General features: G+C 41.1%; 1 pseudogene; it reads left to right on the top strand.

Annotated features, from left to right (window-relative positions):
- Window positions 1-8,512: 8,512 nt before the first annotated feature.
- Window positions 8,513-9,127, top strand: LOC103122225 (high mobility group protein B1-like; annotated as a pseudogene).
- The last annotated feature ends 2,909 nt before the right edge of the window (window positions 9,128-12,036 follow it).

Below are 12,036 nucleotides of genomic sequence, written 5' to 3'. Positions count from 1 at the left end.
AGTACAGTAATGTCTGATAGCAAAATTTGCTAATATATCCCATAACATGAACATATATACCACAACTAACCAGTCATCTGTGCAATAGATACCAGTCATCTGTCCAATAGATATTAGTTTGATTACATATTTTGGCTATTGTGAATAATATTGTGGTGTATATATTCTGTGGAATTAGTGTTTTCATTTCCTTTGAGCTGACTGTGTTGTGGAATAAAGGTGAAAGAGACAAGAAAGAAAGAAAGAAAGAAAGAAAGAAAGAAAGACTTACCTTCACACTCTTCTCCTCAAAGTTTTATTTTTTAATGTTTATTTTATTTTATTTATTATTGGATAGAGCCAGTGAAATTCAGGGGGAGGGGATGATAGGGAGAGAAACAGAGAGAACATCTGCAGCCCAACTTCACCACTCCTGAAGTTTTCCCCCTGCAGTTGGGGACCAGGGGCTTAAATCTGGGTCCTTGTGCACTGTAGAGGGTGCACTTAACCAGGTGAGCCACCACCTGGATCCTCTCCTCAAAGTTTTAAGTTTGTACAATTGTGTGTCATGTGTGAAAGATAAAACCAAGATAGCATAACCCTATTAACATCCTTTCACACACATCTATCATGATACTGTACCTTTTTGATGGGATTATGATCAATCACACAAACCATTTTTGAACTATGTGCTTTGATGATCAGTCACATCAGAAACAATATGTTTTTCACTAATTTAATAACTATTATTATCATACTGGCTTTATGGGTCAGCCCCATTGACTAAGCAAATGTCAAAATGATAACCCAGAATAGCAGGTGGACCCTGTATGCCCATGAGTGGTGGAGAAGGAAGTGAAGGTAGATGGACTCTCTCGGACAGGGCAAGGAACTTCTTTCCAGTAAGTAAACAAATGTAGAACAAAGAAGGAAGGAAGGAAGGAAGGAGAGAAAGAAAGAAAGAAAGAGAGTGAGAGAGAGAGAGAGAAAGAGAGTGAGAGAGAGACAGAAAGAAAGAAAGAAAGAAAAGGAAAAATGAAAGAAAAAAAGAAAGAGAGAAAGAAAGAAAGAAAGAAAGAAAGAAAGAAAGAAAGAAAGAAAGAAAGGAACTAGAGCAAATAGATGGGGGAGAATGTCCTAAAGTGAAGGATTCAAAGTTTCACCATCCCAATGGAACAGAGACACAAACTGAGCTACAGAAAAGTGATACAGTGTTTCTTTAGTACCTGTATTTGGGTGATTAGATGTGTGTTGCAAACTTACTGAACAAATGGGACTTCTAGAGTAGACAACAAGATATTTTAAAGGAAATGACCTACTCTTTTATTATTATTATTTATTATTGGATAGAGACAGAAATCGAGAGGAGAAGGGGAGATAGAGAGGGTGAGAGAGAGAGAGACATCTGCAGCCCTGCTTCACCATCTGTGAAGCTTTCCCCCTGTAGGTGGGGACCAGGGGCTTGAACCCGTGTCCTTGCACACTGTAATGTGTGTGCTTAACCAAGTGCACCACTGTTTGGCCTCCAGAAATGACCTACTCTTTATAGTCACACACACACACACACACACACACACACACACACACACACACACACACACACAGCATATTAATCAGGATCCCTGATGGAAACAGGTGACACACTCAAAATGGGTAATTTGCAAAATTATGGATAGAATTTACAAACTAATAAGAGACACTGGACCTAATCAAAGCAGAAAACTTTCCCTCCACTAGCTAGAAAGGGTGTGGGGTAGGAGCTCACTGTACTCTAAGGCCTCTAGCAATAGACTTTGCTAGAAGGATGATGTAACCAGTAGCCTACAATAAACCCTGGGTATTGATCCTGGGTGAGAACTCACAGAATAAACCCTAGTCATGCTCCAACTCTCTGAACTCACTCATAACATCTCTGCTGGATAACACAACTGGAAGGCAAAGACAGGAGAGTTATCAAGGGCATTCGTGAAAGCTGGCTTTCTGGGCACTGAGCAGAAGGGAGAGGCTGTTAATGAAGACATCCATCTCTAAAGGTTTTGTTCAAATATTGACACCTAAAGTGTCAGTTTTACCACATTCCATCACACCCTCATATTCATCCACATCACATTCTAGCCATTCATTCATTTGTTGTGCATCATTATCTAAGGAATAAAGTTTTTTTCTGATTATAAAAGAATTGTGTGTTTATTTCCAAAAATACATAAAAATATAAAGGAGAAAGATATCTTAACTGACCACCCAGAGATGACCTCTGTTAATGCTTTGATCTATTCCCTTTAAATACTTATCTTAGTATGTAGTATACATAGGCTGGGAGTATGGATCGACTAGTCAATGCCCATGTTCAGCGGGGAAGCAATTCCAGAAGCCAGACTTCCCACCTTCAGTAATGACCCTAGGTCCATGCTCCCAGAGGGCTAAAGAATAAGAAAGTTATCAGGGGAGGGGATGGGATATGGAGTTCTGGTGGTGGGAATTGTATGGAGTTATACTCCTCATTTTTTGTTACCATCTATTTTCCTACTCAATGAAGAGCATAACTGGTTTTATGTCAGCGAAGATGCATGCTGTCATTTCAAATAGATGCATAGTATCAGAGACTACAGATGAGCCTCAGCTTATGACTCACTTTGATTTTTTCAGTTTAGTTTCAACAAGACCGTAGGATAAGAGGGGTACAATAGGGAGTCTGGCGGTAGCACAGTAGGTTAAGCACACGTAGCGCAAAGCACAAGGACCGGCCTAAGGATCCCCATTCGAGCCCCCGGTTCCCCACCTGCAGGGGGGGTCACCGCTTGTGAAGCAGGTCTGCAGGTGCCTTTAAAAAAAAAAAGAGGGGTGGGGAGTCGGGCTGTAGCGCAGCGGGTTAAGCGCAGGTGGCGCAAAGCACAAGGACCGGCATAAGGATCCCGGTTAGAACCCGGGCTCCCCACCTGCAGGGGAGTCGCTTCACAGGCGGTGAAGCAGGTCTGCAGGTGTCTATCTTTCTCTCCTCCTCTCTGTTTTCCCCTCCTCTCTCCATTTCTCTCTGTCCTATCCAACAACGACGACAACAACAATAATAACTACAACAATAAAACAACAAGGGCAACAAAAGGGAATAAATAAATAAATATTTTAAAAAAAAGAAAAAAAAAGAGGGGTACAATCACACAATTCCCACCACCAGAGTGCCATATCCCATCCCCACAACTAAAAAGTTTCCTATTCTTTATTCCTCTGGGAGCATGGACCCAGGATCATTCTGGGGTGCAGAAAGTGGAAGGTCTGGCTTCTGTAATTGCTTCTCTGTGGGACATGGGTGTTGGCAGGTCAAGTCATACTCCCAGCCTGTTTCTGTCTTTCCCTAGTGGGGCAGGGGTCTGGAGAGGTGGGGTTCCAGGACACATTGGTGAGCCGTCCACCCAGGGAAGTCAGGTTGGTATCATGGTTGTATCTGCAACTTGGTGGCTGAAAAATCATTAAGATATAAAGCAGAACAAATTGTTTACTAATCAGGAACCTAAAGGTAAGAATATAGCAGATGAGATTTGAGGTCTCCATTTTAGAAAAAGTATATATATATATATATATATATATATATATATATATATATGATGTGAAAACAATATCTACTTAGAAAAAAAAAAAAAACAGAGCCAGGCGGTGGTGCATCTTATTAAGTGCTCACTTTACAATGCACAAGGATCTAGGTTCAAGCCACTTGTCCCTACCTGTAGGGGGAAAGCTTCACAAGTGGTTAGGCAGGGCTGCAGGTGTCTCTCTGTCTCTCTCCCTCTCGATCGCCTCTCTTCTCTCAATTTCTCGGTCTCTCTCCAATAATAAGTAAATAAAATTTTTAAAAAATTGTAAAAACCATCAACTTTAGTTTTTAAATATTTGTTTTTCCCTTTTGTTGCCTTTGTTATTTTAGTTATTGTTGTTACTGATGTCGTCGTTGTTAGATAGGACAGAAAGAAATTGAGAGAGGAGGGGAAGACAAAGGGGGGGAGAGAAAGATAGACACCTGCAGACCTGCCTCACCTCCTGTGAAGTGACTTCCCTGGAGGTGGGGAGCCAGGGGCTCGAACCAGGATCCTTACACTGGTCCTTGCGCTTGGGGCCACGAGTGTTTAACCTACTGTGCTACCACCCGACTCCCAACTTTAGAGCTTTTAATCTTTCCCCCCATAATATCAATATTTGGTATGATGCTACAGTGGAGAAAACTATTCCTCCTCATCCCCCAAATAGGTAAATACATATTTGGCAAACAGTTACTCTTATAAGACCTTGAGGACTAGAGCTTATAGGGTGGGAGGAGGTAGTGGCGGTGCACCTACATATTAGAATGCACACATTACTTTATTCAAGGTTCCGGGTTCAAGCCCCTGGCCCCTGTCTGCCGGGGTAGGGGTGGTGGAGAGCTCACAAGCAGTGACATAGTGCAGTATGTGTTTCTTTCTCCCTTTGTATCACTTCCTTCTCAATTTCTTTCTGATAGAGACAGACAGACAGATAGATGTGGGCTTCTCCTAGGGAGGATTTAATCAGTAGAGAAAGCAGTACTTGCTTCTGCATGCTTTGTGTGGCTGTGATTTTTTTTTTTTGCATAATCTTTCTGACCTCTTTCTTCTTCCTAAAATTCTATTTTGACTGCTATTTAAAAGAGGATATCCTGAATAAATAAGTACATATAAGAGGATATCTGGTCTATGGTCATATCACTGTGAACATTCACGTTCTTGTTTTAAAAAAAGTATGTCTGGGGTCATGTGTGAAGTTATTCAACATTTTTGAGTCCCATATGGAGACATTAACAACTTTCTTTTTTGATTTTCTCTGATCTGTTCATCTGATGCTGTTTGATTATTTGTCCAGTCTCTGAAGAGCTCAGAGCTGTCCAGAACGATTTCTTTCTCTCCCCACAATACTCTCTTGTGTTACTGCTCAGTGAACCATAGCTCGGGAACAAACATTTCATTCTCTACAGGGCACTGTGTTGCTCCTGTTTGGGGACGTCGTATGTCATATTACCACAGTCTGTTTTTCACAGTCAGTATAGTAGTCAGTGAAATACTTAAGCTATCAAATACTTTATTAAAAAGCCAACACTGGAGTCGGGTGGTAGCGCAGGTGGCGCAAAGCACAAGGACCGGCATAAGGATCCCGGTTCGAACCCTGGCTCCCCACCTGCAGGGGAGTTGCTTCACAGGCGGTGAAGCAGGTCTGCAGGTGTCTATCTTTCTCTCCTCCTCTCTGTCTTCCCCTCCTCTCTCCATTTCTCTCTGTCTTATCCAACAACAACAACAACAAAACAACAAGGGCAACAAAAGGGAATAAATAAATAAAATAAATATTAAAAAAAAAAGCCAACACTGTCCTAGGATGATTTCGTCCAAGTATGGGCAAATATGAATGTTCTGAGTACATTTGAGGTTGACTTGGCTAAATTATGATGTTTAGGAGATTAAGTATATACAATGCATTTTCAACTTACCATTTTCCCCCCAGAGGATATAACCCCATTGTAAGTGAAAGAAAACATATATATTTTTAAATATTTATTTATTTATTTATTCCCTTTTGTTGCCCTTGTTTTATTATTGTAGTTATTATTGCTGTTGTTATAGATGTTGTCATTGTTGGATAGGACAGAGAAATGGAGAGAGGAGGGGAAGACAGAGAGAGGGAGAGAAAGATAGACACCTGCAGACCTGCTTCACTACCTGTGAAGCAACTCACCTGCAGGTGGAGAGCTGGGGGATCGAACCGGGATCCTTACGCGGGTCCTTGTGCTTAGCACCACATGCGCTTAGCACCACATGCGCTTAACCCACTGCCTTACCATTTGACTCCCAAGAATACATATTTTTATGAATGAATCATAAACCACTTTTTAAACTTTTTTTTAGTTTTAGTTTTATTTTACTTGGTAGGACAGAAAGAAATTGAGAGAGAAGAGTGCAATAGGAAAGGAACGAGACAGAAAGACACCTACATCATTGCTTCACTGCTTATGAAGCATTCCTCCTGTAGGCAGGGATCAGGGACTTGAACCTGGGTGCTTGTGCATGGTACTGTGTGCTCTGAAGCAGCTGCACTACTGCCCAGACCCACAAATCACATGTCTAAGAAATTGTGTTGGCTTCTCATTTTTGTGATGTTTCTAATTTTTTTTGATGTTTCTGATTTTTATCGATTAGAAACACTTACATAATAAACACCTTCATGTTGTACTTTTTGGTCTATTTGTCCATTTGTCCAGTTATCCTTTTTTAAATTTTTTTTTTTTTGCCTCCAGGGTTATCACTGGGGCTTGGTGCCTACACTACGAATCCACTGATGCTAGAGGCCTTTTTTTTTTTTTCTTTTTTGTTGCCCTTGTTGTTATTGCTGTTGCTGGGTAGGACAGAGAGAAATGGAGAGAGGAGGGGAAGACAGAGAGGGGGAGAGAAAGACACCTGCAGACCTGCTTCACAACTTATGAAGCAAACCCCTCCCCCCGCAGGTCGTGAGCCAGGGGCTTGAGCCAGAATCCTTACTCCAGCCATGCTCCTCATACCATGTTCGCTTAACCTGCTGCACTACCACCCAGCCCCACTTTTTGATGTTTTTTTTTATTATTATCTTTATTTACTTATTGGGTAGAGACAGAAATCAAGAGGGAAGGAGATTATTTATTGGATAGAGAGGGAGAGAAGGAGAGAGACACCTGCAGCACTGCTTCACCACTTGTGAAACTTTACCCCTGGAGGTGGGAATTTGGAATTTGAACCTGGGGACTGGGTCCTAGCACATTATAATGTGTGCGCTTAACCAGGTGTGCCACCACCCAGTCGCACTTATTCTTCCAGAGTAGTGGTTCTCAAAAAGTGTTTCATAGAGCCTTGAGGCTCCAGGAAATGCCTGAGGGGCTCCTGCAGGGGTGGGGTAAAGACCTTCCAGAACCAATATCAATGTGCTAGCAGGCACGCATTTTCTCCTGGAAATTCTAGGTGGGGGATCTACTGCTTTGCTTAACCCCAGGATAATATCCCTGTCTCCAAACCCTTTAGCCCAGCCACATCTGTACAATCCCCTTAACAGTGTAAAGTAACATATTCCAAGGTCTAAGAAGTAGGATAGGAATTCTTTGGGTGTCATTGTTTTGCTTATCACAGAGATGACACAGAACACATCTCCTTGTGTTTATTGAAAACTTCACATTTGTTTCAAACATTATCTTTTTGCCCTGCTCCTTCCCCTCTTGACTCCTCTGTCTCTATTCAATAAAATGAAAATAAATAAAATATTTAAATGTTGAAAACCTATTTCTTCTCTCTCTGTCTTTCTTTTTCTTTTCTTTTCTTTTCTTTCTTTCTATTTTTTTCAACCAGGCTTATTGCTGGGACTATATTGTTGCATTTCCCGTATCATTTCCTGCAGTAATTTTGTTTGAGATAGAATGTGTCTGTGTGTGGTGGGAGGGAGAGGACAGAGAGGCACAGAGAAGCCATGCCTTCAGCGCTGCTCTGCCATTCATGAAGCTGCCCCCATAGGTGGGGGGAGGGTTGTTATACATGGTAATCTATAAGCCCTATCAGAGGAGCTACTGCCAAGTCAGTCCCTGGAAATGTATCTCCTGACACTTCTGGAAGTTAGAAGTCTGACATCAGGTGCCAGTGCAGTTAGCTTCTGGTGAGAACTCTCTTCCCTGCTCGCATACAGGCATTTTCTGTGGTGTCCTCAGACGGCAGCGAGAAAACAAAATTTCTGGTGTCTCTTCACATAATCTACCTCGAGAGCTCCATCCCCATGACTTCATTCTACCCTAACTACCTCCCAGAGTCCTCACCTTCTCCAAATGCCATCATTTTGGGGAGTTAAAGCATCAATATATGCATTTGGGCAGATGACACAAGCATTCATTCCATAACAGGAAGATTTTGGATTTTTGTGTGGTCAAATCTGAAAATTGGATTTTTCATTCCAGTTGGTTTAATGATGGTTTACGTCATATACAATTTCAGGGGTATGACTCCACACCTCTATATGTGCATAAGACTCACCACCAAAGTTCTAGCATCATTTCTCTTTAAAACAGACTCTGTAGTCATTCCTCCCACCTCCATTCCACCTTCTCTGCTAGCCTGCGTGGTTTTCACTAAGCATAACAGTTTTTTGGCTTTCTTTTCCTTCCTTTTTTTTTTTCTTGCCTGTTCGTTATCTTTATTCTACATCTGAGTGAAACTTTCTGGTAATTGTCTTTAACCTCTTCACTTATTTTACATAGCAAAATAATCCATTAATTTTGTCCCCAAAGTTGGTCTGGCTCCCGCTCTCACAGCTATTGCAGTACATTGAGCTCCAGACAGCGCCGGGCAAGTGCGAGCCGCACAGGCACCGGGCGACTCTGTGCCTTGCGGAGCAAAAGTAATCAAACGTGGGCAAAAGAGATCCTAAGAAGCCAAGAGACAAAATGTCATCAGATGCATTCTTTGTGCAAACTTGCCTCAAGGAGCACAAGAAGCAGCACCCAGATGCTTCAGTCAAATTTTCAGAATTTTCTAAGAGTGCTCAGAGAGGTGGAAGACCATGTCTGCTAAAGAGAAAGGAAAATTTGAAGACATGGTAAAGGCTGACGAGGCCCATTATGAAAGAGAAATAAAAACTTATATCCCCCCTAAAGGGGAAACAAAAAAGAAATTCAAGGACCCCAATGCACCTCAGAGGCCTCTGTCGGCCTTTTTCTTGTTTTGCTCTGAGTATGGCCCCAAAATCAAAGGAGAACATCTTGACCTATCCATTGGTGATGTTGCAAAGGAACTGGGAGAGATGTGGAATAACACTGCTGCAGATGACAAGCAGCCTTATGGGAAGAAGGCTGCTAAGCTGAAGGAAACATACGAAAAGGATATTGCTGAATACTGAGCCAAAGGCAAGCCTGATGCAGCCAGAAAGGGAGTTGTCAAAGCTGAAAAAAGCAAGAAAAAGAAGGAAGAGGCGGAAGATGAAGAAGAGAATGAGGATGAGGATGAGGAAGATGAAGACTAAGAGGAAGATGATGATGAATAAGTTGGTTCTAGCTCAGTTTTTTTTCTTGTCTATAAAACATTGAGCCCCCCTGTATACAACTCACTCTGTTTAAAGAACATAACTGAAAGGTAAAAAAAAAAAAAAAAAATTGTCCCAAAAGTAATGATATCACTTTATTATTTTTTCTTTATTGGGGGGTTAATGTCTTATAGTCAACAGTAAAATACAATTATTTGTATATGTGTAACATTTCTCAGTTTTCCATATAACAATTCAACCCCCTCTAGGTCCTCCTCTGCCATCATATTTCAGGACCTGAATACCCACACACCCCCCACCCCAGAGTCTTTTACTTTGGTGTAATACATCAACTCCAGTCCAAGTTCTGCTTAGTGTTTTCCCTTCTGTTCTTATTTTTCACCTTCTGTCTATGAGTGAGATCATCCCATATTCATCCTTCTCTTTCTGGCTTATCTCACTTAACATGATTCCTTCAAGCTCCATCCAAGATGAGGTGAAAAAGGTGAATTCATCATTTTTAATAGCTGAGTAGTATTCCATTGTGTATATAGACTACAACTTTTTTCAGCCACTCATCTGTTGTTGGACACCTGGGTTCCTTCCAGATTTTGGCTATTACAAATTGTGCTGCTATGAACATGGGTATACACAAATCTTTTTGGATAGACATGTTGGGTTCCTTAAGACATATCCCCAGGAGAGAAATTGCAGGGTTGTATGGAAGGTCTACTTTAAGTCTTCTTAGAGTTCTCCAGACTGCTCCACAGGGGCTGTATCAATTTACATTCCCATTAGCAGTGCAGGAGGGTTCCTTTGTCCCCACAGCCTCTCTAGCACTTGTTGTTACAATCCTTTTTGATGTATGACATTCTCACTAGGGTAAAGTGGTTGTTGTTGTCTTTATTTGCATTTTTCTGACAATCAATGACTTGGAGCATTTTTTATATGTCTGTTGGCCTTTTGGATCTCTTCTTTGGAGAGTATTTTGTTCAGATCCTCTCCCCATTTTTGGATGGGGTTATTTGTGTGTGTGTTTTGTTGCTGAGTTTGGTAAGTTCTTTTTTTTTAAATTTCTTTATTGGAGGATTAATGTCTTACAGTTGACAGTAAATACAATAGTTTGTACATGCATAACAGGTGAGTTCTTTATTTTAGGTTATTAGCCTCTTGTCTGATAGGTGGCATGTAAAGATCTATTCTGTGAGGGGTCTCTTTGGGTGTTGGTTTCTTTTGTTCTGCAGAAGCTTTTTAATTTGATGTAGTCCCATTGGTTTATTTTTGTTTTAGTCTTCTTTGTAATTGGGTTCGTATTATTGAAGATACCTGTAAAATCTAGTTGGAAATTGTGTGTGTGTGTGTGTGTGTGTGTGTGTGTGTGTGTGTGTGTGTATGGAAGGGGGTAGATAGCATAATGGTTATGCAAAGAGATTCTCATGCCTAAGGCCCTAAGGTCCCAGCTTTAATCCCTGACACCACCATCAGCCAGAGAGGAAGCAGCTTCTCCCCTGCAAGTTGGGGCCGGAGACTGTTGACCATTGCACATAGTAACATGTGCTCTACTGGGCACACACAACCACTCCCCCACCCCCTATCCCTCACTCCCACTTGCCCACCCATTTCTGTTGTTGTTGTTGCTGGAGCTTCACCACTCTGGACTGACTTTTTCAGACAGAGAAAGAGATTAGAGAGATGGAGGGAGAGAAGGAAAGATACCACAGCACCAGAGGCTCCACAGTGAAGTCAGGCTTGACTAAGTAGGCACACTCTCCAGGTAAACTATCCTTCTGACTCTATATTCAAATTTTAATTATCCTCAAGTCCAGTTTGATCAAAGATGGCTTTTGAAGATCAAAGTGGCTTTTGAAAAGGTAAAGTGCTTCAATTATTTTATTTTTCCAAGACAGCTTCAAGGAGTGTGCGAGCACAGAAGCCTCTAGACAGAGGCAGGAGACCTGTATTGACTATTTGAAATTTGTTTTCTTCCTTCCATTTCTTTATGAGTTATAAGGCAATACTTAGTCTCTCTGGGAAACCCATTTATTCAGAAAAAAGACCAACAATAGAAATGAACTTTGAAAAAGGAAAGAGAGAAAGAAAGAAAACTCTAAACTTCAGGGAGTCAGGCGGGTAGCACAGTGGGTTAAGCACACATGGTGCAAAGCGCAAGGACCAGAATAAGGATCCCGGTTCGAGTCCCCGCCTCCTCACCTGCAGGGGAGTCGCTTCACAGGCAGTGAAGCAGGTCTGCAGGTGTCTATCTTTCTCTCCCCCTCTCTGTCTTCCCCTTCTCTCTCCATTTCTCTCTGTCCTATCCAACAACAACATCAACAACAAAAATAACTATAGCAATAAAACAAGGGCAACAAAAAGGGAATAAATAAATAAATAAATAAAAACTCTAAGCTTCCCTGATATTTCAGACATGAGAGGCATGTTACAATCAGCTCGTCTCAGCGTATGCTTCAGTTTTCACACTCCTGAGTTCTCACATTATTGATCTTCCAAACCAGTGGGTTTCGGAAAGCCTGCCTGTGGAGGAAAGCTGTTTAGATATTTGAATTTCAAAAATCATGTGCTTCATCTATAGGGACAACTCAGTATCTTGAACAAAATCAGCAGAAAATGTATCTGGGAATCGAGCGTTGGGGTAAAGTTACAAGTGTTTATAAAGGAGGCTCAACAATTAATATATATATATGTATATTCTTATACTATTTGTTTATAAACATAATTATGAAATGACATGACACAACATTTATTGAATAATCTTAAACAAATCAACCGGAATAAAAATGTCCATTTAATTCAGTAAGTCTTTCACCATGTAGTTTGGCATTGTGTTTTCAGGGACTCAAAAAAAGCATGCATGACAACAAAACAAGTATTTGTGACGAAAGTGATTTCAAGATGCAATACAAACTTGTTCAGTGTATGAGATATAACATACTTTTTAATATTGTAAAAACAAGTTTTACCATTTCACAGTTAAGTCTTAACAGTGAGTAGTTTCTAATACACAAATGTGTTGAACTTCAA

This window comes from Erinaceus europaeus, chromosome 8, assembly GCF_950295315.1.
Source record: "Erinaceus europaeus chromosome 8, mEriEur2.1, whole genome shotgun sequence".
NCBI lineage: Eukaryota > Metazoa > Chordata > Mammalia > Eulipotyphla > Erinaceidae > Erinaceus > Erinaceus europaeus.
The sequence above is the reverse complement of the archived record's forward strand: the minus strand, read 5'-3'. Positions and strand labels throughout refer to the sequence as shown.